The sequence below is a fragment of the Pteropus vampyrus genome, unplaced genomic scaffold (assembly GCF_000151845.1).
Source record: "Pteropus vampyrus isolate Shadow unplaced genomic scaffold, Pvam_2.0 Scaffold97, whole genome shotgun sequence".
NCBI classification, from domain to species: Eukaryota; Metazoa; Chordata; class Mammalia; order Chiroptera; family Pteropodidae; genus Pteropus; species Pteropus vampyrus.
In genome coordinates this window covers 3,573,703-3,598,009 of record NW_011888878.1, presented here as the reverse complement: position 1 = coordinate 3,598,009, position 24,307 = coordinate 3,573,703, and positions in this window count along the sequence as shown.

Genomic DNA, 24,307 nt, shown 5'->3' with positions numbered 1-24,307 from the left:
AAAAAAATTCTAGATAGTAATTGACAAGTGCTTTTGGATATTACTTCCAATCTCATTCTAGAAATCTCAAGGAATTAATCCAAAATGAGAAAAAAGTATATAAAATAGATTAATCATTGTATAATTCATAAAGCAGCACTGGAAATCAAATGAATGGCCAACAATAAAGAATATTTGATTTATTAAATTGACAATTGTATTTTAATATATTTTTGACCATTATGTATGAAAAATTGACATACATCATACAATATCATACAATATATGCAGAAAAAATTTTCTGAGAAACATGAAATATGCCTGCTAGGTCTGAATATTTGTGTTCTCCCAAATTGATATGTTGGAATCTTAAAGCCCCATGCATTGGTATTAGGAGATGAAGCCTTTGGGTAGCAAAGATAAAAGGAGATCTGTGACTCAGATGAGTGCTCTCACCCAACCATGTGGGCACCAAGATCTAGGACTTTCAGACTCCAGAAATAGGATAAACGAACTTCTGTAATTTATAAGCTACCAATCTGTGGTGCTTTTTTATAGTAGCCATAACAGACTAAGACAATGCAAAAAAGTTAACTTTGGCATATTCTGAGCAGTGTAAATATGAATGGTTTTTTCTTTAATATTACTTTTCCTTGCAAGACATTTGGTCCTGTCTAAAGTGTCCATGGAGACATTTGGTCCACAACGGAAGTTCCTTAAAATTTGGTCCTGTCAAAAACATCCATGAGCATAACTAGTCCATGCCAAATGGTCCTTGATATTCGGTCCTACAAAAATGACTATGCTTAGAAAATGTCCCTGGGTACAAATAGCCCATAACATTTATTTACACTTTTGATTTGCAAGATTAACACATACAAAAATACTATCATGTTTCATTGGTCTAATAATTCTGTTGTTGCTCTATAGCCAATATCAAGGATCTTTTGGAAGAAATCAAATGTCTTCATGAATGTTTTAGACAGAACTAAATCTCCACTAATCTTTACTGTTCTTCCATATTTTATGTTTAAGTATAGTTTATCCTCATAATCTGAAATAATGAACAAAAACATACAAACTTGGTTAATCTGATAATTTTTCTTTTACCTTTTATTCCTTCATTTCCAACCTAAATACACTTTATTTCATTTTATTGACTAATTGCACTGGCTAGAACCTCTACTACAAAGTTGAAAAGAAGTAGCAATAGCAGACACCCTTGACTTCTTTCCTACCGAAGGGGAAAACATGCAGTCTTTCACCATTAAGTTAGATGTATGTTTTACATAGAGTCTTTTATCAGGTTTAGAAATCTTCCTTTTATTCCAAATTTCTTAAGAGTTTTCATCATGAACGCATGTTGAATTTTATCAAATGATTTATTCATTATATTTAGATGATCACGTGACTCTTATTCTTTATTCTATTAATTTAATATATTTAATTAAATTTTAAATGTTAAGCAAAATTAAATCCCTGGAATAAATCCCCCTTGGCCATGCTGTGTAATCCTAGTTACGTGTTGCTGAATTTATTGTGCTAATAGTTTGTTGATGATTTTTGCTTTTATGAAGGATTTTGATCTGTTTGCTTTTCTTGTGATATCTTTATCTGTCTTTGTTGTCAAGGTGATATTGGCCTTATAGAATAAATTGTTCAGTGTCCCTTCCTCCATTTAAATAAAACAACTTTTCATATTGTTACTACAAATAACCTAAGTACATCATGTATTTTCTGATTTTTTTTTTTATTATGAAGCAGAGAAGTGCAGTGAGTATGTAACTTATTTTTCCTTATTCTCCGTTATTTACCTCTCGTTCTAAGCTATGGAATTAATTATCTACATCTTTATCATGCTTACTTTGCAAACTAGAGCTATTTTTAGCAATCATTTAATCTTCCTTGAATCCAGTCAGAGCATTTTGATATTCTCTTGGAACTACAGAATCTCATTACACAATGTACTTGAGAGAGGGGACATATTTATTCTAAAATTACTTTATGTTTTATCTACATTAATTAGTTCTGTCAAATAAAACTATTATTTCATGTAATGCCTGAGCTTATGCATTTTTCTCCAATAAATATGAAAAGAGGCAAAGGGGCTTTAAGTTCTTTAATATTAAAGAAGGACATTCTTATCAGGATAAAAGAGTTATAAATGCAAATTTTGAATTAGTAGTAACTCTTTCATTTTTCCCCCTCTAATTATATATTGCTAGGTTAAAAATTTTTGAATAAAAGGTTCAGTATTTATTTATGAAAAATAATTTTTCATACTATGTCTAATTTTGGTGAAAAACATTCCATTTTAAAATACATGGTATGAATTTGATTTAGCAAATTTGAACAAAGTAGAGTGCCTACTATGTATAAGAAGTTTCCAATCTAGAAACTGATTTTTAAAAATAATAAAAATACAATTCTTGCTCTTAGAAAAAAGTAAATCTCAGATGAAACCAGATGAGAAGTAAACATTGGATGCTATTTAAAACTTAATAAAAACAAAGTAATTTTCTCCTTCTGGTATTCCATATCATATTACAAAACCATATTATAATCGAGGAAGTTATCCATTTGACATTTTTAATGAACATTATGTATAGATTAAACTATGTCATACATTCCTCATGAACATGAACAATGATCATAGTAACATGTATAGACTGCTAACCAAGTGCAAGGCATTGTTTTAAGTTATTTAGAGGTTTACATTTCATCCTATAAAAGTTATTTTAATTATCCAATTTACTCTTGAACAGAGTTACAAAGACACTAAAGTAAATTTCTCATAATTGTAGAACCTTCGGAAATTTACTTTAACATTTTTAGTTAAAATTTGAGCAGCCTGACTCTACAACTCACACTCTTAAGCCTATTAAGTGCCCTTTACCTTCATCAAGTATATAAATTGTAAAGTTTATTAGCTTGCAGTTTAACACTAATATTTCTATCTTCTTGTCTGTACATGTTTTAAGAAGTCAAGAAAAATCTACTGAAAAAATGTAATATCATCTTGAAAGTTTAAAACTTCAGTTATTAAGAGATGTATCATTTTAGAATTATTTCAATCTAGTTGGATAATTTTTAAATTTTCGAACTTTTCACAAAGTGGAAATAATTTTTAACGTGTGATTTTGTTTTTGCAATTGAAACAATTTAATCATTAATTGATGTTACTTTTCATTTTTAACAAGAAATATGAAAATGTTTTATTATGTAAAAACTAAAATAGATTAATTTGAACTAAACAATCTCTAACATCGTTTGCAGCTAAAAAATCTAAGACAATGAGTTTATTAACATCATTAACAAATATGTATTATTATGTTTAAGGGGCAATCATCTCTGATAATTAAAAACCTGCAATGACTGTTTATATCGTATTGTAATACAATACTACATAATTAAACTTTTTTTTGCTTTTGTATTTTTTAAATTATAGTTGACAAACTATTATATTAATTTCAGGTGTACAACACAGTTAGACATTTATATAACTTATAAAATGATCACCCCAATAAATTCAGTACCCATCTGACACCATACATAGTTATTACAATGCTACTGACCATATTACCCATACTATACTCTAAATCCTCATGACTATTTCATAACTACAAATTTGTACCTCTTAAACCCCTCCCCTACTCACCCATCCCCTAAACTTCAATCTGACAAATATCAAAATGTTCTCTGTATCTATGAGTTTGTTTCTGTGTTTGTGTATCCTGTTCTCTAGATACCACATATGACATTTGACGTTTTCTGTCTGATTTATTCCACTCGGCACAATACTCTCTTGGTCCATCTATGTTGTTGCAGAAGTAAAGATTTTATTCTTTTATTATTTATTTATTTTATGGCTGAGTAATATTCTATTGTATACATGTACCATCTCTTCTTTTTCCATTCATCCATTGCGGGACACAGGTTACCTCCATATCTTGGCTATTGTAAAAAAATGCTGCAATGATTATATGGATTCTCTTTGAAGTAGTATTTTGGTTTTTTTTTCAGATAAATGCTAAGAAGTGGGATTGCTGGGTCCTTCTTTGTCTCTTGTCATAGCCTTTGTTTTAAAGTCTATTTTTTCTTGTATATGTATTGTCTACCCCAGATTTTGCTTTTCATTTCCATTTTCATGAAATATATTTTTTCCATCCCTTTACTTTCAGTCTGTGTGTGTCATTTGATCTTGAGTCTCTTATAAGCAGCATGTATAAAGGTCTTGTTTCCTTATCCATTTAGCCACCCTATCATTTGATTGGAGCATTTAATTCTTTATCATTTAAACTACTTATATAGATATGTAATTATTGCCAATTTATTTTTCATATTTTTAATACATATTTTATTTCTTCTTTATTTCTTCTTCCTAAAGAAGTCCCTTCAACATTTTCTGTAATACTGGCTTGGTGGTGATGAACTCCTTTAGCTTTTTCTTTCAATTCTAAATGATAGTTTTGCTGGGTAGAGTAATCTTGGTTGGAGGTCCTTACTTTTCATCACTTTGAATATTTCCTGCCAATCCATTCTGGCCTGCAAAGTTTCTGCTGAGAAATCAGCTGACAGTCTTGTGGCAGCTCACTTATAGGTGACTAGCTGCTCTTATCTTGCTGCTTTATAGATTCTATCTTTGTCTTTAACCTTCGGCATTTTAATTATGATGTTTCTTGATGAATCTCTTTGAATGTATCTTGTTTGAGATTCTCTGAGCTTCCCAGGGTTGTACATTTATTTCTTTCACCAGATTAAGGAAGTTTTTAATTATTTCTTGAAATAGGTTTTCATTTCCTTGCTCTATGATGCGAATGTCAGTATACTTGATGCTGTTGCAGAGGCCCCTTAAAGTATCCTCATTTTTTTGTTTGTTTGTTTGTTTTTCTTGTTGCCACTCTGATTGAGTGTTTTCAGCTACCTTATGTTCTAAATTAGCAGTCTCCAAAATTTTTGGCACCAGGATCCAGTTTCGTGGAAGAATTTTTTTCCATGGACTAGGGGGCAAGAAAAGGAATGATTTGGGGGTGATTCAAGAGCATTACATTTGTTGTGCTCTTTATTTATATTATTATTACATTGTAATATATAATAAAATAATTATAGAACTCATCATAATGTAGAATCAGTGGGAGTCCTGAGCTTGTTTTCCTACATCTAGAAGGTCCCATCTGGGAATGATGGGAGACAGTGACATCCAAAGTGTGTTACTTATGTTCACTCTATGCTGTAATCTCATTTTGGTTGCTGTTACTGCAGAAAACTCTGCTTCTCAAAGATAAAATGTTGGAAATAGAAGCAGGCTTTCAGTGCTTTTGTGGCAATCTCAGGATATTCCTTGACTTTAATCCAGAACATATGGGGATTTGAAGTTGTCTTAAACATGCTTTTAAGGCCACTATCATTTGCAATTTCAAGCAGTTGATCTTCTAATATGGACAAAACCGATTCACCTGGCTTATTCACAAATGGGTTGTAGATTCATTCCTTCCAAGTTTGGGTTTTTTTGTGGTTGGGGAGTAATGCTCAAAATCTTTTGTAAGCTGAGATAAGTGATCATGCACCAGTTGGGAGAAAGAAGGCCCTGGCTCAGTCTCTTTCAAAATCTCTGCTAATAATTGAAATGTCAAAAATCCCAATGTTCACTCATCCCAGTGTTCAGCTCTCATAACTCAAAAACTCTGGCCAAACCTCTACTTTTATAAAGCCATCTCACTTCTGTGTATAAGAGAGGACATGTGTGTTCTGCATCCATCTCCTCACAGAGCTACATGAACAGACATGAGTTAAAGGCATGTACTTTAATGTGGTTGATCCTACAAAATATTGTCAAGTTCAGGTGACATTTTTAGGCTAGCCAGCATTTCTCTATGGATGACAGTGTGTAGACTCACATTCAGAAGCAACCTCTTTTGACCTGAGTAGTGAAACCAGAAAGCCGTCCAGTCATGGCAGCCGCTCCATTCATGCATATACTGACACAAAATGACCAATTCAGTTTTCCTGATACGTAACCATTCAAAGACTTGAATAGTTCTGCAGCTGTGATATTAGTTGGCAACAAAAGTGCATAGAACATATCCTTGTGCACATCCTCCTGAAAAATATATGGCAAAAAAACAAAAAAAACAAAAAAAACAAGTATTGTTGCCTTGTCAACATCAGTAGACTTGTCAACCTGGATTGCGTACCACGGTGACTCATTAATCCTAATTGTGTCTCAATATCCTCTGCTATTTCATCAATTCATCTAGTTATGGTGCTAGCTGAAAGAGGAACATGTGCCACTTTTTGAACTGCAGCCTCTCCTAAAAGTTCACAACAAATGTCTTTAGCAGCAATCAAGAACAACTCTTCACCAACAGTAAAGGGCTTCTTAGTTTTAACAATATAGTTAGCCTCTAAGAATGATGCTTTCAGTGTAGACACAATTGACGAAGTGGTGGTCTTCAATAATTGCTTCTGTTCTTCATGTTCACATTCGTTTTCTTTTGAAAACCTCCAAAGGTTTGTCTTTTAATGCAGGGTACTTGGTCTCCATGTGGCAAAGCAGTTTTGAAATTTTCATGGTTTATTGGGTAGCCAGTTACCACATACTAAACAAAGTGGATTTGGAAAATGTGAATCACCTGTTGCAATGAACCCATAATTTATGTAGGACCCTTGGTATTTTCTTTTAAATGCAGATTTCTTTTTGTTGGCAGTCTTAGAATCTTCTGCTCTTATCATTGGGTCTTTCCCTCTTCTCTGAGAAACTCTCTAGGGACATTCACTTTTTATTCATTTTGGCTAGGGGTACTTTTTGGGCTTAACAAAACTTTGAGATAAGTGCATAATGTAGGAAAGAGGTGAAGATGGAAGTGGTAAATAAAATAATAGGTGAGCCATGTGTGGACTAAAATAAGTGTTGGATTCTGACTTAAAGCATGCCACCAGATGCAGCTGTATAATTGAAGCACATCACTTTCCACTATAAAGTCTGCCACCAAATGAACCTAAATTGTCACTTGCTTCATCTGGGTTTTGATATAAGTCTGCAAGGAATTGATTTATTATGATCTCTACGCAGTGGTACCTCTCTGCTAATGTTAATCTGTATTTGTAACTGCTCCCCAGTGCTAGCGTCACCATCTCAGCTCCACCTCAGATCATCAGGCATTAGATTCTCATAAAAAATGTACAACCTAGATCCCTCGCATGCTCAGTTCACAATAGAGTTCACACTCCTATGAGAATCTAATGCCTGATGATCTGAGGTGGAGCTGAGATGGTGACGCTAGCACTGTGGAGTGGCTGCAAATATAGATGAAGTTTGCTCGTTCTCTCACCTCTCACCTCCTGTTGTGCAGTCTGGTTCTTAACAGGCAACAGACCAGTTCTTAACAGGGGTTGGGGATCCTGGTTCTAAATCGCCGAATCAATCCTCTGCTTCATCTAATCTATTGTTGATTTCTCCTAAGGTAGTCTTCATTTCAGTTATTGTATTCGTCATTTTTTACTGGTTCTTTTTCATTTTCTATCTCCACTTTTATCTTTTCTATCTCTTTGTTGAAGTTCTCACTGAGTGCAACTACTCCTCCCTAAGTTCACTGAGCATCCTTATAAGCAGTGTTTTGAACTCTGCACCTGGTAGATTGCTTGTCTACATTTTGTTTAGTTCTTTTTATGGAGCTTTGTTCTGTTTTTGTTGTTGTTGTTGTTTTGTTTTATGTGTTTGTTTTTTAATTGGGACATGTTTCTTTGACTTTCCATTTTGGCTGCCTTCTAGCATTTGTTTCTATGTATTAGGTAGGGTTGTTATGTCTCCCAGTCTTAATAGAATGGCCTTAGGTAATACATGTTGGGCCCAGTTGCACAGACTTCCCTGGTTACCTGTACCATGTGCTACAGGTATGTCCCTTGTATGGGTGATGTGTGCCCTCCTATTGTAGTTGAGTCTTGATTGCTATTTGCTTATCAATGAGAGGGATTCATCCTTGTGTTGATTGGTTGTATTGACTGGCAGTGATGAGGGGAGAAACTGTTGTGCACAGGCTGACCGTACAGGGCAAGATTTGTTTTAGAAGACCTCTAGTGCCTGCTCTGTCTTCCCTTTTGGTGTGTCATCCTCAGAAATGACCCTAAGTGATGTTCTGGCTCAGACCAAAGCTGGACACTGGGCATGCAAGCCTGGGTCTTCTGGGAAAGGCATTGCCATAGGCCAAGTTTAGTGACAGCCTGTGCCCTATTGGGGGCAACTAACATAAGCCATCAAGCAATCTGCAGGTGGCCGCCCCCTACTCTGGGCTTGGAAATGCCTTGAGGGGCTCAGCAAGTGGTACGGAGCATACTGAGGCCAGATGCTGCTTGTTTAGGTTTTGTGAACCTTCAAGAGATTTTAGGAAAGTCTTCAGCTTGTGCCAAGAGAGGCCATTTGTATGGAAAAATCAACGGAAGCATCTTGGGCTGGCCTGCAAGTTGGGAGAGGTGGGATCTCAGAGAATTACTAGGGCTGAGTGACCAGTGTTAGCTACATTGTGGAAGACTCAGATATGGTGGCTGCCTGGGGCTGCAAGCCAGGTAGGGGAGAGCCCAATAAAGGAATAATGCCCTCTGCCAGCACTTCTGTCTGGGGGAAAGCTGCCCCTCCAGCCCTTGCCCTGAAGCCAGACAACTCAGTTTCTCCCCATATGTCTCTGATGACTTTCAAGCTGTTGTCCTGGCACTGGAGTTCAGAGAGAGTTCCTCAGTGAGTATGTCTGTGTGGGGGCCTTTTAAGAGGAACATTTGCAACTCCAGCCACCCTCCATCTCAATCAGCCACTATCTTCACTGGATTTCACAGCCAAAATTTATAGAGACTTCTCTTCCTAGCACTGGAAGCTTGGGTTGAGCAGCCAGGTGTGGAATGAGGACTCCTCACTCCTCAGGGGAGACCTCTGCAGCTAAGACATTTCTCTCTATTCTCAACTGCCACACAGGGAGTAAAATCAGCCAGTTTCATGTCTCTGCTCCTCCTACCAGTCTCGAAGTGGCATCTTCTGTGTGTCCCTAGTGATAAGACTTCTGTTTAGCTAGATAGAGTTCAGGTGACTCCCAATAATGGCTATTCTGTAGTTTAGTTGTAATTTTGGTATGATCATGATAGGAAGCCAGCACAACATTTACCTACTCCTTCATCTTGACACAAACTCTCAAAAGTTTTATTTAAATTGATTTAACCTTAAAATTGTCAGCAGTATTTTTTAAAATATTAACCATAGTCAAAAAACAATTTCCACTTAAACTCATATTTTTCTTAAAAACTATTATTTTGCTAGGGCTGTCATAAAATCACAAACAGCGTGGTTTAAGCAACAGAAATTAATTTTCTTAGCTATATTAGAATGTGACTGCAGTTAGAGTAGGGCATTTAAAGTTGTGATTATGTCAGAAAGAGGTCATAGAGTGGGCTCTAATCTAATCTGACCTCTTTCATTATATGAACAGGAAATTTGGAGGCAAAGAGATACCAGGGATGTACACAGACAGAAAAAAGACTATATGAAGACAGAGTGAAAAGGTGGCTGTCTATAAGTCAAGGAGAAAGGCCTCAGGAGAAATTAAACTTGCTAACTCATTGATCTTAACTTTCAAAACTCTAGAACTCTGAGAGCTTCAGCATATGAATTTGGCATGGAGAGGACACAATTCAGCTGTGTTTCACTGATCACTGATGTTTATTAATATGATAACGAGAAAACTGGTATAACATATTGAGTAAGTTTGTAAACATAAAGACTAGAATTCTGAAAGGTAGCAATAATGAATGATAAAATAATTTTTTACATCATATTTTTAGAGTCATTTAGTGAATTAATTTCCATCTTTCTAATATCCTCTCCCAATACATTAATATTTTGAACACTTGCTCATATAGTTGTCGATTTGTTCTAAAGTAGTAGTTTATACTCCTCAGTTCTATACGATGAGCTCTCCTTACCTTGCAAAACCCTTATATATAACCGATTCCTAAAATGTAGCCCGTATTTAAGGGTATAAAGAAAACTATTTACTTTATGTGTTTCTGGATCTTAGAAATTTTAATACTTTATATCAAAAAAAAGAACTCTGAGGAAAAATTATATTAAGGAAAGGTAGAGTTAGATTTTCACAGAGATGATACCAACTCATTTTAATTATATTTTCTTTAGCTTTTAAATTGCTTATAATACTAATTTTTGATAAAAATCCCTTGAAGACAATTTACCCATATCTATTAAAATCTAATATCTAAAACATGCTTTTATGTTAGTCTAGCTACCACATACGCTTTAATAGATATTTACTAGAAAAAATTTTTGAATGTGTATGCTTCATTTGTCTTTATTTTCTAATTTTTAAAAAACTAATTTATAATTGCAAACGAACATTTCATATTTATCTTGCTGTATTATTTATTCTGGAAATCTCTTAACATAATTACAAAAAGTAAAGATTTAGGTAACAGATTACCTGAAATATTCTGGACATCAAAGTTCTTTCTAAGTCTCTAAGCCCACTGTAAAATCAGTTGTAATAATTATGATTACCATTAGAAAAGATTTCAAGAGATCAGAGATTTAAAAGAAAGCAAGTTAAATCCTGAGAGATCATTCTTAATGACACATAATAGGTGCTCAATAAATAGTTCTTGAATGGTTGAACGAGTAAATGAATGAATGCATATCACAATACTGCAATGAAGTTCCTGCCATTTCTTTTACAAATTAATTTTTAGTGGTCATACATCAGGTATTTTTAAATCAATATCTTAAGTAAATTCAACCTACAAATAGATTTAACCACACATACCAAACCTAAATGTGTCTTGAACTTCATATGTACAATGACCTTTTTCTGTTCTTTCCGATTAGACTATACTACCATGGATAAATCTTGAACTTGCCATTATCAGAAAGTGCATAACTTTGAAATTCTAATTTTGAAGGTCTCCTTCTCCCAGTCCATTTATTCAAGGACAACACCTCATTAGCAATGATTCTTTCTTACCTTCTTTGCTCCTAAATACTTCATTCCTATTCTTTTGGCAAAATTATCTTTACATGTAACCTACCTTCTGTATTCTATACGCCAGTTGCTTGGCTTAGTAGAAGAAATGAAGAAATGAAGAAAGGAAGGAAGGAAGGAAAAAGGAAAGAAAGAAAGAAAAAAAGAAAGAAAGAAGGAAAAAAGAAAAGGAAGAAAGAAAAAGAAAGAAAGAAAGAAAGAAAGAAAGAAAGAAAGAAAGAAAGAAAGAAAGAAAGAAAGAAAGAAGGAAAGAAAGAAAGAAAGAAAGAAAGAAAGAAAGAAAGAAAGAAAGAAAGAAAGAAAGAAAGAAAGAAAGAAAGAAGGAAGGAAAAAAGAAAAGGAAGAAAGAAAGAAAGAAAGAAAGAAAGAAAGAAAGAAAGAAAGAAAGAAAGAAAGAAAGAAAGAAGCAAAGGAAGAAAGAAAGAAGCAAAGAAAGGAAGAAAGAAAGGAGGAAGGGAGGAAGGAAGGAGGAAAGAGACATGTAAAAAGTTAATTGCTCCAGGACTCCCACCAGCAATTTGCATCATTTGTCTTTGAGTTTGAAGCATTGTGGACCATTTCTAGGATTTAAAAAATAGACATTTCTGTTGTATTTTGGATTGAGATTTTTTGATAACATGGTAACTCCATCTTTTAGATATCTTTCAAAATTACTTTCTACTCTTGGCATTTATTATTATTATTATTATTATTATTGTTATTATTATTATTGTATTATTAGGTTATAAATTCCTAAATACATGCATGAAAAAAATTAAATGCATGTAAATTCAAGAGTAAAAGTTAAAGTGATTCATGTCACCAGCCTGCATGAAAATCTACCAACACTCATCATTGTACTTGGAAAAACATCCAGTTACCTTAGGCCTACAGAGCCAAGGTGTACTGACACTAGTCTATTTCTCCTGTCAGTGCCAAGCTGATCAAGAAGGGAAGATTTCAATGATGAGACACCCAATTGAAAGAACACATGAGGAGCTGACATGAGAATGAAATGGCAGGCACCAACTTTATTGCGGAGAGCACGTTTCTTCTGTTCTCCTTCTGCTCTCCAGGAGACTACATAGGCTTTATATATGTCAGAGAACAATAGTGGCATTCTGCAACACATGCATGATATAATAAGCTGAGCCATATTTACACAAGTTAGGTGCAGGTGCCCTACTATATTAATGTAACATTCTAAATTCGGAGTCCTATTCCTAGCCATGAGCCTGGATCACAGCCAGACCTGGGACCCACACTCCAACCCTACAGGGTTGTGGTGCAGGATCTGACCTGGAGGGTGCTACCTTGGGCCCATAATCCACTTGCCATTTCTGGAGTGGCTTAGCCCCATGGGGCATCGCCTCCGGGGTACTCATTACCCGCTGTCTCTCTGGGTGCTGCTCAGTGCACCAGGGCATTGTGACATGACAACTTGTACTTGTACTGGGGTCAATAATAGCCTTCATCATATTTCGCTACCTATTCCACGGTACAGGCCGTCTGTGTACCAGGCATCTGCAGGATCCTAGAAACCTGATCCTCAACATAGGGACTCGGTACATCTCCCATTTCAGCAGGCTCTTCTTGAAACTGTACTGATCCCAATAGAGAGTGCAGTTGGCCTGACAGTTGGCTCTCAGGGGGCTCCAGGTATGCCCCTCCCACTTGGACAGTGTAGGGGTCTGTGCAATTCCCACTGGAGAAGTCTTCCCCAAGACCACAGCCACCTCTCTACAGAGTACATGGACTGCATGCACAGTTATGGGATTAAGGCCAGTGATGGCCTCACTGCACAGAACGGCTGCATATATGGCAGCCAGTTGCTTCTCTATCAGAGAATATCGCGCTTCCACACCTTCCCATAACTGGGACCAGAAGCCTATCGGCACCTTCTGGGAACTGTGCTTCTGCCACAAGCCCCATCCAAACCTTGCATCATCCACCTGCACCATAAGCAGGAATGGGAGGGCTGGATCTATTATGCATAGAGTTTGAACTTGTACTACAGCTTGCTTTGTAGCCTTAAAGACCTCTTTTGTCTCAGGGATCCAATCCCACTAGGCACCCCGTCGCACTAGGTGGTGCAGGGGTCGCATAAAGGAGGCTAAATGAGGAAAGAACACTCTCTAAAACCCCAGCAGTCCCAAATAGGTTTGGACCTGCTTCACAGTTTATGGTTGGGGATATGCCTGTATCTTATCAACCACCATGGGAGTTACTTTTGTCTTATCCAACCAGACAACTCCCAAGAACTTGACAGAGAACCCAGGTCCCTGGACCTTGTACTTGTTGATTGCCCAACCCCCAGTTGGTGAGAGCTTCTCACAGGCTGGTTGCTGCTGCTTCTAGTTCTGTAAGAGAATCAGAGTTTAGCATTATACAAGTGCACTGTGGGTAGTCATCTCCACGTGGCTAAATCTTGAGCCATGAGACCATGGCACAGGATAGGGCTGTGCAGATAGCCCTGGGGAAGGATGAGGAATGTTCATTGTCGCCCTTCCCAAACTGTTCTTGACTTTCTGGGGCTATGGCAATAGAGAAAAAGGCATTTGCCAAGTCCACCACATAATGGTATCATCCAAGTTCAAGTGACAACCAGTCCATGAAGTCCGTGAGGTTCAATGTGGTGGCATGCAGGAGTGATATAACCTTATTCAGCGCACAATAGTCAATCATCATGCACCAGAACCCGTCAGGCTTCTTCACTGGTCATGTGGGGGAGTTACATGGGGTACGAGTAAGACAAGTAACACCCGTCAGAATGGTGTGTTCTATTTCCTCATTGCCTCCCAGCAGGTGATACTGTTTTGTGTTCACTACCCGGATATCCTGCAGCAACACCAACAAGGCATGGTGTGAACATCCCCAGATAATAGTTGTTACCATCCAGGTACAAAGGCAAAATTCACCAGTAGTGGTATTTACAGTCAAGCCTTGCAAAACATCAATCCCAAAAATGTACTCCTGTACATTTTTGGAGCATATGTACACTTGGTATGTCTGAGGAGGCAATCTGCTGATACCCAGTGTCACAAGACCTGCCACACATAAATGATTCGACCCTCATAGCCTTCTATGGTTGCAGTGGGCCTGGGAAACTTGTCTGCATTCCTATAGAGCAGGATGCTGTCAGTACCTGTGACCATGAGGGCTAATAGCCTCCATACATTGAGGGGGCACCAATGTATAGTCAGTTCCACACGCAGCCTTAGGTCAACAGGCTCCACCGCCAACCAGGTGCCCCGGCTGAATCCCTAATCAGGGAAATAATTGGCCAACCGTATATCCTGGGTTGTGGCTTTCCTGGGAATAAGAGTAAATTGTTGATCAGGGCACAGCTGATTACACAGTGCCAGCAGCGCTTCATTAGGTTACTGCTCAATCTTTTCTGCAGAAATCTCTGCCTTGAGGAGATCAAATCCCATTTGCCTGTGGCTTATTTTCATGGCCCAATGGGCTGGGCAGTGCTCTGCCCCGCTTTTTGGCCATGCCTCCAACTGGAGGCTGGCTGGTTTGGGAGTGCAGTGGGTGGTTCGGCTCTCACTTTGGTGGAACGTTCCTTGCGTTTCACCTCCATATTCCCCCATGGCGGACGTCACCTCATGAATCCACCTATCCATGTAAGAGGCCAGCAGCGCTGCTATGGTGTCAAAAGTACCAACTGGACTAGAGGTCAAGATCAAGTCCTTCGTATGAGTTATAAATACCTCTTCATGGGGCTAGTGTACTGGGTGCAAAATGTCATGTGTCTCATACTCATTTCTCGAATTATCTGAACCAGATCTAAGTACGTGGTCCATCTGCTCACTTTCTCTGGAAGCTCCCCAGGATCAGCCCACACTGTCTGTGCAGCATACATGAGCCAGTTAATCAAGGAGTAATTACCTAACCCGGTGCCCTGTGCCATACACACCACATTCTGGAGGCGCTGCCTGAGGGACAGTATCATCATTACAGAGGCTAGCTGAGTCATCTCTTCCGGAGATAATTCGGTCCCTTTGGCCCCATCATACCACAGCTGCAGCAGCCACCCCAGAAACATCTCCCCAGCTCTCTGCTGTACCTGTTTCATCAGGTCCCAGAGTTTGACAGGGTGTACTGAATCAAGGTGGTATGCTTTTTATCCTGGGGGCACTGTCAGCCTTTTCCCAGGGCCAATAGCTGTTCCACTTTAACCTGTTGCTATATCACTGGTGGTGCCTGCCACGGAATCACTGGCGGGCTCCCAGACCAAGATGATGGCAGCAACCCATCCAGGCCCGGCAGAATGTGCTCTGCTGCTGCCAGCCACCTTTCCAGTGCTTCTTCCTGGCATTGCAGCTGCTGCACCCACTGAGCCTGATCCTGAACCTCCAGGATGGCCTGCAGCAGCATCACAAGGAACATCCAGGCCACCCAATCTGCTGCCTCCTGTTGAGCAGTCAGGACATTCAGTTCCAGCATCTCCAGGGCTTTGGGACATCCTCGGGATGTGGCTTCATTCCATTCCAATCCTCCGGGGTCATCACGTAGCCAGATATTTGGCCACAGGATACCACTGGGATGCATGGTGCCACATGTCCTCCACCTGGGAATCCTCCATCTGGGACTATCTGGAGTGTTGGGGGCCATGCATGTAAGGAGTGCACTTCTATTGTGGGGAGTGCAGTTCTATTGTGGAGAGCACACTTCTTCTGCTCTTCTGCTCCTCAAGGGACCGCACGAGCTTCATATATGTCAGAGAACAATAGTGACATTCTGCCACACATGAATGATATAATAAGCTGAATCATACTTACATAAATTAGGCACAGGCACCGTACTACATTAATGTAACATTCTAAATTCATAGTCCTATCCCTAGCTGCGAGCCTGGATCACAGCCAGACCTAGGGACCACATCTCCAATCTCACTTCACGTTACACACTCCTTTCTTCTGGAAAACTCAGGCTAATATAGCATTAGAACTCAGTACTGAAATGATCTCGATTAAGAAGAAGAAGGAGTAGATCCATGGATCCAGCCCACTACATTTCCACATTTTGACCCCAATATAAGTATATTGTAAATCAAAAATAAAGATAATGGAGGATAATGGGTATCTGAAACACTTATAAAAAATAAAGACACATCTGTAAAAAATGACCAAAAAGCAGTGGAAATCTATAATAAAAGAACTGAAAGATATAAAAGTTCTTAAGTGAGTTGGGAAGACAACAGAAATACATGGAAATAAATCTGACAGGCCTTGAAAACAAGTAGAAATAACATTTTTAATGGTTCAGATATGAAGGTTAAACTAGAAGGAAAATAAGAGCAAATGGGCACCAAGAAAAGCTGTGATATTAATTCTTAATATGTTTGGAGTGAGGGTATTTATTGTGGGCAAACATCTACCAGAGCAATTAAACATACAAATTACTATGCCAAAGAAAGCAAATACTCTAGTGAAAAGACCATTTTTGCTGATAAAGGTGTTAATTGAAGGCCCATTAAGCAACAACTTAATGACAAATAATTTGTTGAGATCACTTTGTGAGGACAGTGAAATTAATATTTTGGGGTTAAATGTCATATGAGGCCAGTCAGAAGAGACATTATAGTCAGATAATGAAAGACCCAAGAATTATCCTTTTGCCAGTGAAATGTTTCTATCTTTTGAGCAGGACACTGGTGTAGGTTATGCTGAACTGGGGTTTAGCGATCCCTGTTTCTCCGAGTTTCTAGTAAACAGCTCTTCAGTGAAGAGCTTTTATTTTAGCAAAGTTTCTGAAATCAAGATCTTAACTTCAAGCTTTATGGAAATTCAGCAGGATAGAATACGGCAATTTTTTTGCCGTCAGGACCCCAAGCCTCGGAAATAGTAATAACTCCATAAAAACTCTGATGTATCGATCATTCCCCGTTTACTAGATATTCTATAAATCATCTTATATTATGCAATTTATTACGAAGTGAGGTAATCATTTTTACCATGGTGTAGATAAAAGCATTGACAGCAAAGTTAAGCAACTTGTAACAAGTAAGTGGTTAAAACAGATTAAAACCTATATTCATCCAGTTCCAAAATCTAGGCTCTTACTTATTAAGCCACATTGTTACCAGGAAATTGCAAAATTGTCCTTTCCACATTATTCTGCCTCACTTTGGATATTTTATATTAAATCCTAAATTTCAACGTCAAGGATGTAATAGTGGTGGGATTCTTTTGATTTTAGGCACTCTATCAAAACCTTACCTGACAAATTTTTTCACTGAAACATAAAAATCATATAACTTTTAAAATGTATTATAACAAGGGCTGAAAAACTGAAAAGGAATTTTGTTAAGTCAATACAATGAATTTAGATTAGACGATGACCGCAAATAACTGAGTGCATAGTCACTACATTATATCATTACCTGAATAGATCTGTATAATATGAAAAATTAAAATAATTAGAAATGATGTGAACCATTTTTTGTAATTAAAATCAAATTTTAAGGCTAATATTTTTTCATAACTTTCATAATTTCATAACTTTCATAATTTCATAACTTTTTAAAAGTTATATCTACTATTTCATTTATATTTATAATTGTAAAGCCAATGGAGAGCTTATAATGTGTCTTAAATGTGTATTATGTAATACATGTTGAAATGTAGGATTTTATATAAAATAATAGTTCCTTGTGGAGAAAAAAATAATAACCTATATTTTATTTAATATTTTCTTCAGGAAAATATATATTTTAGTGATGTGAATTATTCCTTATAATTCTTAAAATTTTATGTTTATAGTTCTGTGAGACGAGAACAGAGTAAGAGAAAGGTAAAATTAACATGGTTTATTGTAACAATATTGACAGTGAATAGCTTCCTTGGAAAAGAGAAACTAACAATTATTCACTATCGTAATACACATTAATCATACCATTCATTAAATATATAAAACATTTGTAAAATATTTTTAAAAAACCAGAATCGTGGACTTTTTTTGAGATGATGAATATTTTTTTTTCATTAAATTTATCAGGGTGACATTGGTTAATAAAATTATATAGGTTTCAAGTGTACAATTCAATAATATGCCATATGTATATTGCATTGTGTGTTCACCACCCAATTAGTTTCCTTCCATCATCATATATTTTAACTGCTTCACCCTTATCTACCTTCCCCCTCCTCCCCATCCCCCTGTTAACCACTAAACTGCTTTCCATGTTCATGAGTCTCGTCTGTCTTCTTCATTTGTTGCTTTCAGTTTTATACAGCACATATGAGTGAAATCATATGGTTTTCAACTTTTTATGTCTTATTTTACTTTGCATGATAATCTCAAGATCCATCCATATTTTTACAAATGTCAGTATTTCATCTTTTCTTATGACTGAGTAATATTCTATTGTATATGTGTACCACATCTTCTTTATCCAAACATCTACCGAAGGGCACTTTGGTTGTGTCCATGTCTTGGCCACTGTGAGTAATGCTGCAATGAATATCAGGATGCATATATCTTTACAGATAAATGTTTTCAAATTTTTGGGGTAGAGACCCAGAAGAAAGATTGCTGGGTCATGTGGTGATCCTAAATAATTTTAGGAACCTCCACACTGTTTTCCATAGTATCTGCACCAATTTATATTCTCACCAGAAGTGCACGTGTTCCCTCTTCCCTTCAACCTCCCCAACACTTATTATTGTCTTATTGATAATAGCCATTTTTACAGGTGTGAGGTGGTATCTCATCATGATTTCGATTTGCATTTCCCTAATGACTAGTGAAGTTGACCATCTTTTCACATGTCTATTGACCATTTGTATGCCTTCTTGGGAGAAGTATCTGCTCAGGTCCTCTGCCCATTTTTTATTATTTTTTGTTTTATCTGAGTTTTATGAGTTCTTTATATATTTAGGATATTAGCCCCTCATTGTAAATGATGTTTGCAAATACCTTCTTTCATTCAGTTTTGTTGATGGTTCCTTTTGCTGTGCAGAAGCTTTTTAGTTTGATATAGTCCTATTCATTTATTTTTGCTTTTACCTCTCTTGCCTTTGAGGTAAAATTCATAAAATCCTTTCTAAATCCAAGGCCCACGAATTTAATACCTATGTTTTCTTCCATGTAACTTATTGTTTCATGTCTTATATTTAGATCGTTCATCCATTTTGAGTTAGGTTTTGTTTATGGTAACAGATAGCACTTTAGATTCATCCTTTTGCATGTGGCTTTCCAATTTTCCCAGCACAATTTATTAAGGAGGATTTCTTTTCTCCAATGTATGTTTTTGGTTCCTTTGTCAAAAATCATTTGCCAATATATATGTGGGTTTATTTCAGGACTCTCAATTTTCTTCCATTGGTCTGTATATCTGTTTTTCTGCCAATACTATGCTGTTTTCATTACTGTCACTTTGTAGTATAATGTGAAGTCAGGCAGAGTGATACCTCCGGCCTTGTCCTTTTTTCTCAGAATTGCTTTGGCTGTTTGGGGTCTTTTGGGATTCCATACAAATCTGAGATTTTAATTTTATTTTAAAAATGTCATTGGAATTTTGATGGGGATTGCATTAAATCTGTGTATTGCTTTGAGTAATAAGACCATTTAATTACGTTGATTCTTCCACCATGAACACAGAATATCTTTCCATTTTTTGTCTTTAATTTCTTTTAATAAAGTCTTATAGTTTTCAGTGAATAGGTCATTGACATGCTTCATTACATTTATTCTTAGGTATTTCATTTTTTTTATTGCAATTGCAAAAGAAATTTGTGTTAAATTTCTTTTTCTAAAATTTCATTGTTAGTGTATAAGAATACAATGCATTTTTGTACATTGATTTTGTATCTTAAAACATTACTGTATTTGATTATTGTTTCTATATTTTTTGATGGAGTCTTTAGAGTTTTCTATATAGAGAATCATGCCATCTAAAAAAAGGGACAATTTGACTTCATTTCCAATTTGGATGTCTTTTATTTCTTTCTTTTACCTGATTGCTCTAGCTAGAACTTCCAATACTATATTGAATAAGAGTGGTGAGAGTAGACAACCTAGTCTTGTTCTTGATCTTAGAGGAAAGGCTTTTAGTTTTTCACCATTAAGTATGATATTAGTTGAAGGTTTGTCGTGTATGGCCTTTATTACATTGAGGTGTTTTCCTTCTATATTCATTTTATTAAGTATCTCCATTGTTTCTAGGCCCTTGTGTCTGTCTGTTATTTTAGTTTGATGGTATTCTATAATATTCCCTCTGTTTACCATTTTTTATGTTATATGTCTCAGTTCTGGATTTGTGTGTGTGTGTGGTTACTATTAAGTTTATGTAAAAGAAAGTTTTATATGTACAGTAGTCCTTTGTCTTCTGTATGTGTCTTATATTCATTCCCCTCTACAAATTCAGGCCTTTATCCCCTCCCTTTTTTTTTTTTTTTTTTTTTCTTTTTTTTTTTGATTTCTTTTTTTGTTTGCGTTGGTTTTTTTTTTTTTTTTTTAAAATGTTTTACCTTGTTTTACCATTATTATACTTAAATGTATAATACCCTATTCTGAATAAGGGTTGCAAATTTCTTGTTTCTGTTAGTCATCATAGTCGTAGTTTTGTATCTTTTTGTCTTTTTGTTTCAGATGGAAAAATCCCCTTCAGTATTTCCTGTAATGCAGGGCTTGTGGTGGAAAATTCCCTCAGCTTTTGTATGTCTGAAAAGGTCTTTATTTCTCCTTTATGCCAAAAGGAGAAATTTGCTGAATATATTATCCTTGGCTGGTAATTCCTCCTTTTCAATAGTTTGAATGCTTGATTCTACTCCCTCCTAGCTCGTAAAGTTTCTCTTAAAAATCCGTTGATAATCTAATGGGTTTTTCTTTATAGGTTACCATCTTCTTTTCCCTGGCTGTCTCAAGAATTCTTTGTTATTAATTTTTGAAAGTTTCAATATAATATGCCTTGGAGAAGGGCTTTTTGAATTGAGATAATTAGGTGTTCTGTTTGCTTCTCGAATTTGAGGATCCAGTTTATTCCATATATTTGAAGTTCTCATCGACCATTTATTTGAATAGGCTCTCTGTTTCCTTCTCTTTCTGGTATTCCCATTATTTGTATATTGCTCTTTCTGATGGAGTCAGAGAGTTCTTGAACAGTTACAAAAATTTTTTTCCACTCTCAAGCCATTTTCTTCTTCTATCTGAACCATTTCCATATTTATGTCTTCAATATTACTTATTCTTTCCTCCATAAGGTCAGTTTAATTTCCTAAGCTCACTATTTCATTCTTCATCTCTGGTATTGAGTTCTTCAGATCCAGAAGTTCTATGTTTCTCTTTTAAAATATCATTCTCTTTAGTTAAGTATTCCTTTTATTCATAATGGAGACTGCCAAACCTCAGCTTCCTTGCTTCTGTATCTTCACCCCATCACTGGGACAAGTCACAGTGTATGTCTGCCACTCAGAAGCTGTATCCTCAGTTCCCAAGCCTTCAGACTCTGTTCTGTAGCCCAACCCTTTGGGCTGCAGTTTTCCCAGTGACCAGCTACTAGCTCTGGGAGAGTACCCGGCGATGAGCTCTCGGAGGGTGGGAAGAGGCGGCTGGATTCCGTGACTCCATTTTCTGCCTGGCAGTGGCAGCTTCTAGAACACAACTGTCGCATTTCTGTATTTTGTCTCTGCCCTGATCACTGGGTTCCACTGTAGTATATGCTGATGACTCTGGCAGAAAGGCTCAGGGCTAGAGAGAGTGCATGCCATAACTGGATTACTCTCTTCTTTCCAAGTTGCGTGGGGAGCTCCTGGCAGTGTTCTGGCACCGTCTCCGCTTCTCTCCCTTTCCTCTTTTCTTGCTCTCCCCATTCGCCCACCTTGGTATGCTCTGATGCACAGATCTCTGAAGTGTTGAGTGTTAGGCTGAAACATTTTCCATTGGATTACAGTCATTTAGTTTGTTGTAACCTCAAGGATTGGTCAAAGGGACCTCTCATGCCACTGTGCTTCTAACTTCACTTATCCAGAATTGTGGACTTTAAAGCTTGAACTGACTAATTGATCTAAGCCTTTGGCTTATAGAAGATAAAACTGAGATTCTTTCAAACTCAAAATTTGCCTAACATCAAAAACTAATTAATGGCATAATTTAGGTTTCGTGAGTCAGTTTCAGTGAAAATTAGGAGGAAACTACAAAAGCCAGACTAAAAAACTAAAGATTTAAAAAATTCTGATTATAATTCTCATTTCAAAATAAATAGTGTTTTGGTAGAAGATAATTCTTTCACATGGAGATCTATTGGAATTAAATATCAATCTGACATTGATTCAGATTTAATGCCAATGAAACCCCAAGTGATTTTATTGAGCGCGTTAGGTAGTTAAATTCCTATCTAAAAGATGCTTGGTTCTTTGCTTCCACAGCCAGACATAAAAGTCATGTATTCCTAAAAATCAATATTCCTAAACAATTTCTTGCTTATAGAACAATTTTAACCATTTCATTATTCAGTGCATTATTCAGCACATAACTTTCCAGGGTTTTCCTAATAAACATACTATAAATCAGGTTGGAAAAGACACTGTAATTTATTTATTTATTTTAAACTTGGATTTTCTTATAAAGAGTCTTACAGGAAGCTGACAAAGTCATATATAATGTACGAAAGTTAACACGTAAGTGTGGAAGTCAGAGAGGAAAATAAGATTTAGAGAGGTGAAAAGATTACATCATGGACAATATGTTTAATAATTTTCTGTACTCCCTGGTAGATATAAAGATCAAATTAAGAATAGAATGTCCTAGCATCACACAGAAATGAAGAATTATTATCAGCAGTATGACTCAATGATTCCATGTTATAAATATAAGCAATTTGCTCTGACAAAGCAATTGAGAAAGAATTAAATAAGCAATTTTATTGTTTATCACAAGCTAGAGTAAAAGACAAAATAGTAGAAAGACATTTTTTTCTAATTAGAAAATTCAATTATATTTAGAAGGAGTCCCAAAATCATGACAGAGTTTTGAGTCTCAATAACATTAGAAATACAATAGCATTTGAGAGTTTAATTACCTAAATATTCTTTCACCTATTTCCCTTTGAGTAATTTGAATTTTATATATAACTTTAATAACTTTAAGCAGGCAAATAAAAAATATTAAAACGTGAAAAAACTATTTATATAATGACCAAACTTTGTGGCATCATTAAAGATGAGACAACTGCATTAGAGATTGACATAAACCTAGAAAGAATCTGACTCAAATATAGTTCCTCTAGATCAGCAGTCCCCAACCTTTTGACAACAGGAATGCTCCTACGAGAATCTAATGCCTGATGATCTGAGATGGAGCTGTGGTGGTGATGCTAGCACTACGGAGTGGCTGCAAATACAGATAAAGATTAGCTCACTTGCCCACCACTTACCTCCTGCTGTGTGGCATGGGTCCTAACTGGTACCTGTCTGTGGCCCACGGATTGGGGACCCCTGCTCTAGGTAACTTTTATGTTACCATCTGCTTATCCTCACTAAGGAAAACTAATTAATTTTAAGAAATAGTTGCAAACTTATAGGATTGAAATAAAACACTACCTAATTTATTTTAAATATTCAAATTTCTTCAAGCTATTATTGCTTGAATTATTTTAAATAAATACACTAGTGTTAAAAATTCAACAGTTGAGACTTTAGATTTAATGTTATATTATTTAATATAATTATATTTTGTAAAAATAATTATTAAAGCATTGCTAAGCTGAATTTTAGTTAATCACTGGAAGATAAATCTGTTCATATGAATCTATAATCAAGCACTACATTCTATTTGGAAACAGAATCAACAAATTCTGAAGAACTTGATAAAATTAATTTCCACATAGTCAAAACAAACAAAAAAGACGTTTGAATGTCTATAATGTAAAATACATGGATACAATAAACAATTATATGCCAACAAATTTGACAATCTAGAAGAAACATAAATTTCTAGAAGCATGTAATCTTCCAAGATTGAACCAGGAAGGACCCACAAATCTAAACAGACAATAAAATTGAAGCGGTAAACAAAAACTTCCAAAATGAAAATTCAGTACCAGATGGCTTCACAGGTGAATTCCATCAAACATTTTAAGAATTAATACTTATCTTTCCAAAACTATTTCAAAAAATTGAAGAGCAAGAATGCTTCTAAATTCATTCTACAAAGCCAGTATTACCCTGATACCAAAACCTGATAAAGACATTATAATAAAAAGAAAATTACAGGCCAATATCCTTGATGAACATAGATGCAAAAATTCTCAAGAAACATTAGCAAACTGAATTCAGCAAAACCTTAAAAGGATTACACACCATGTCCAAGAA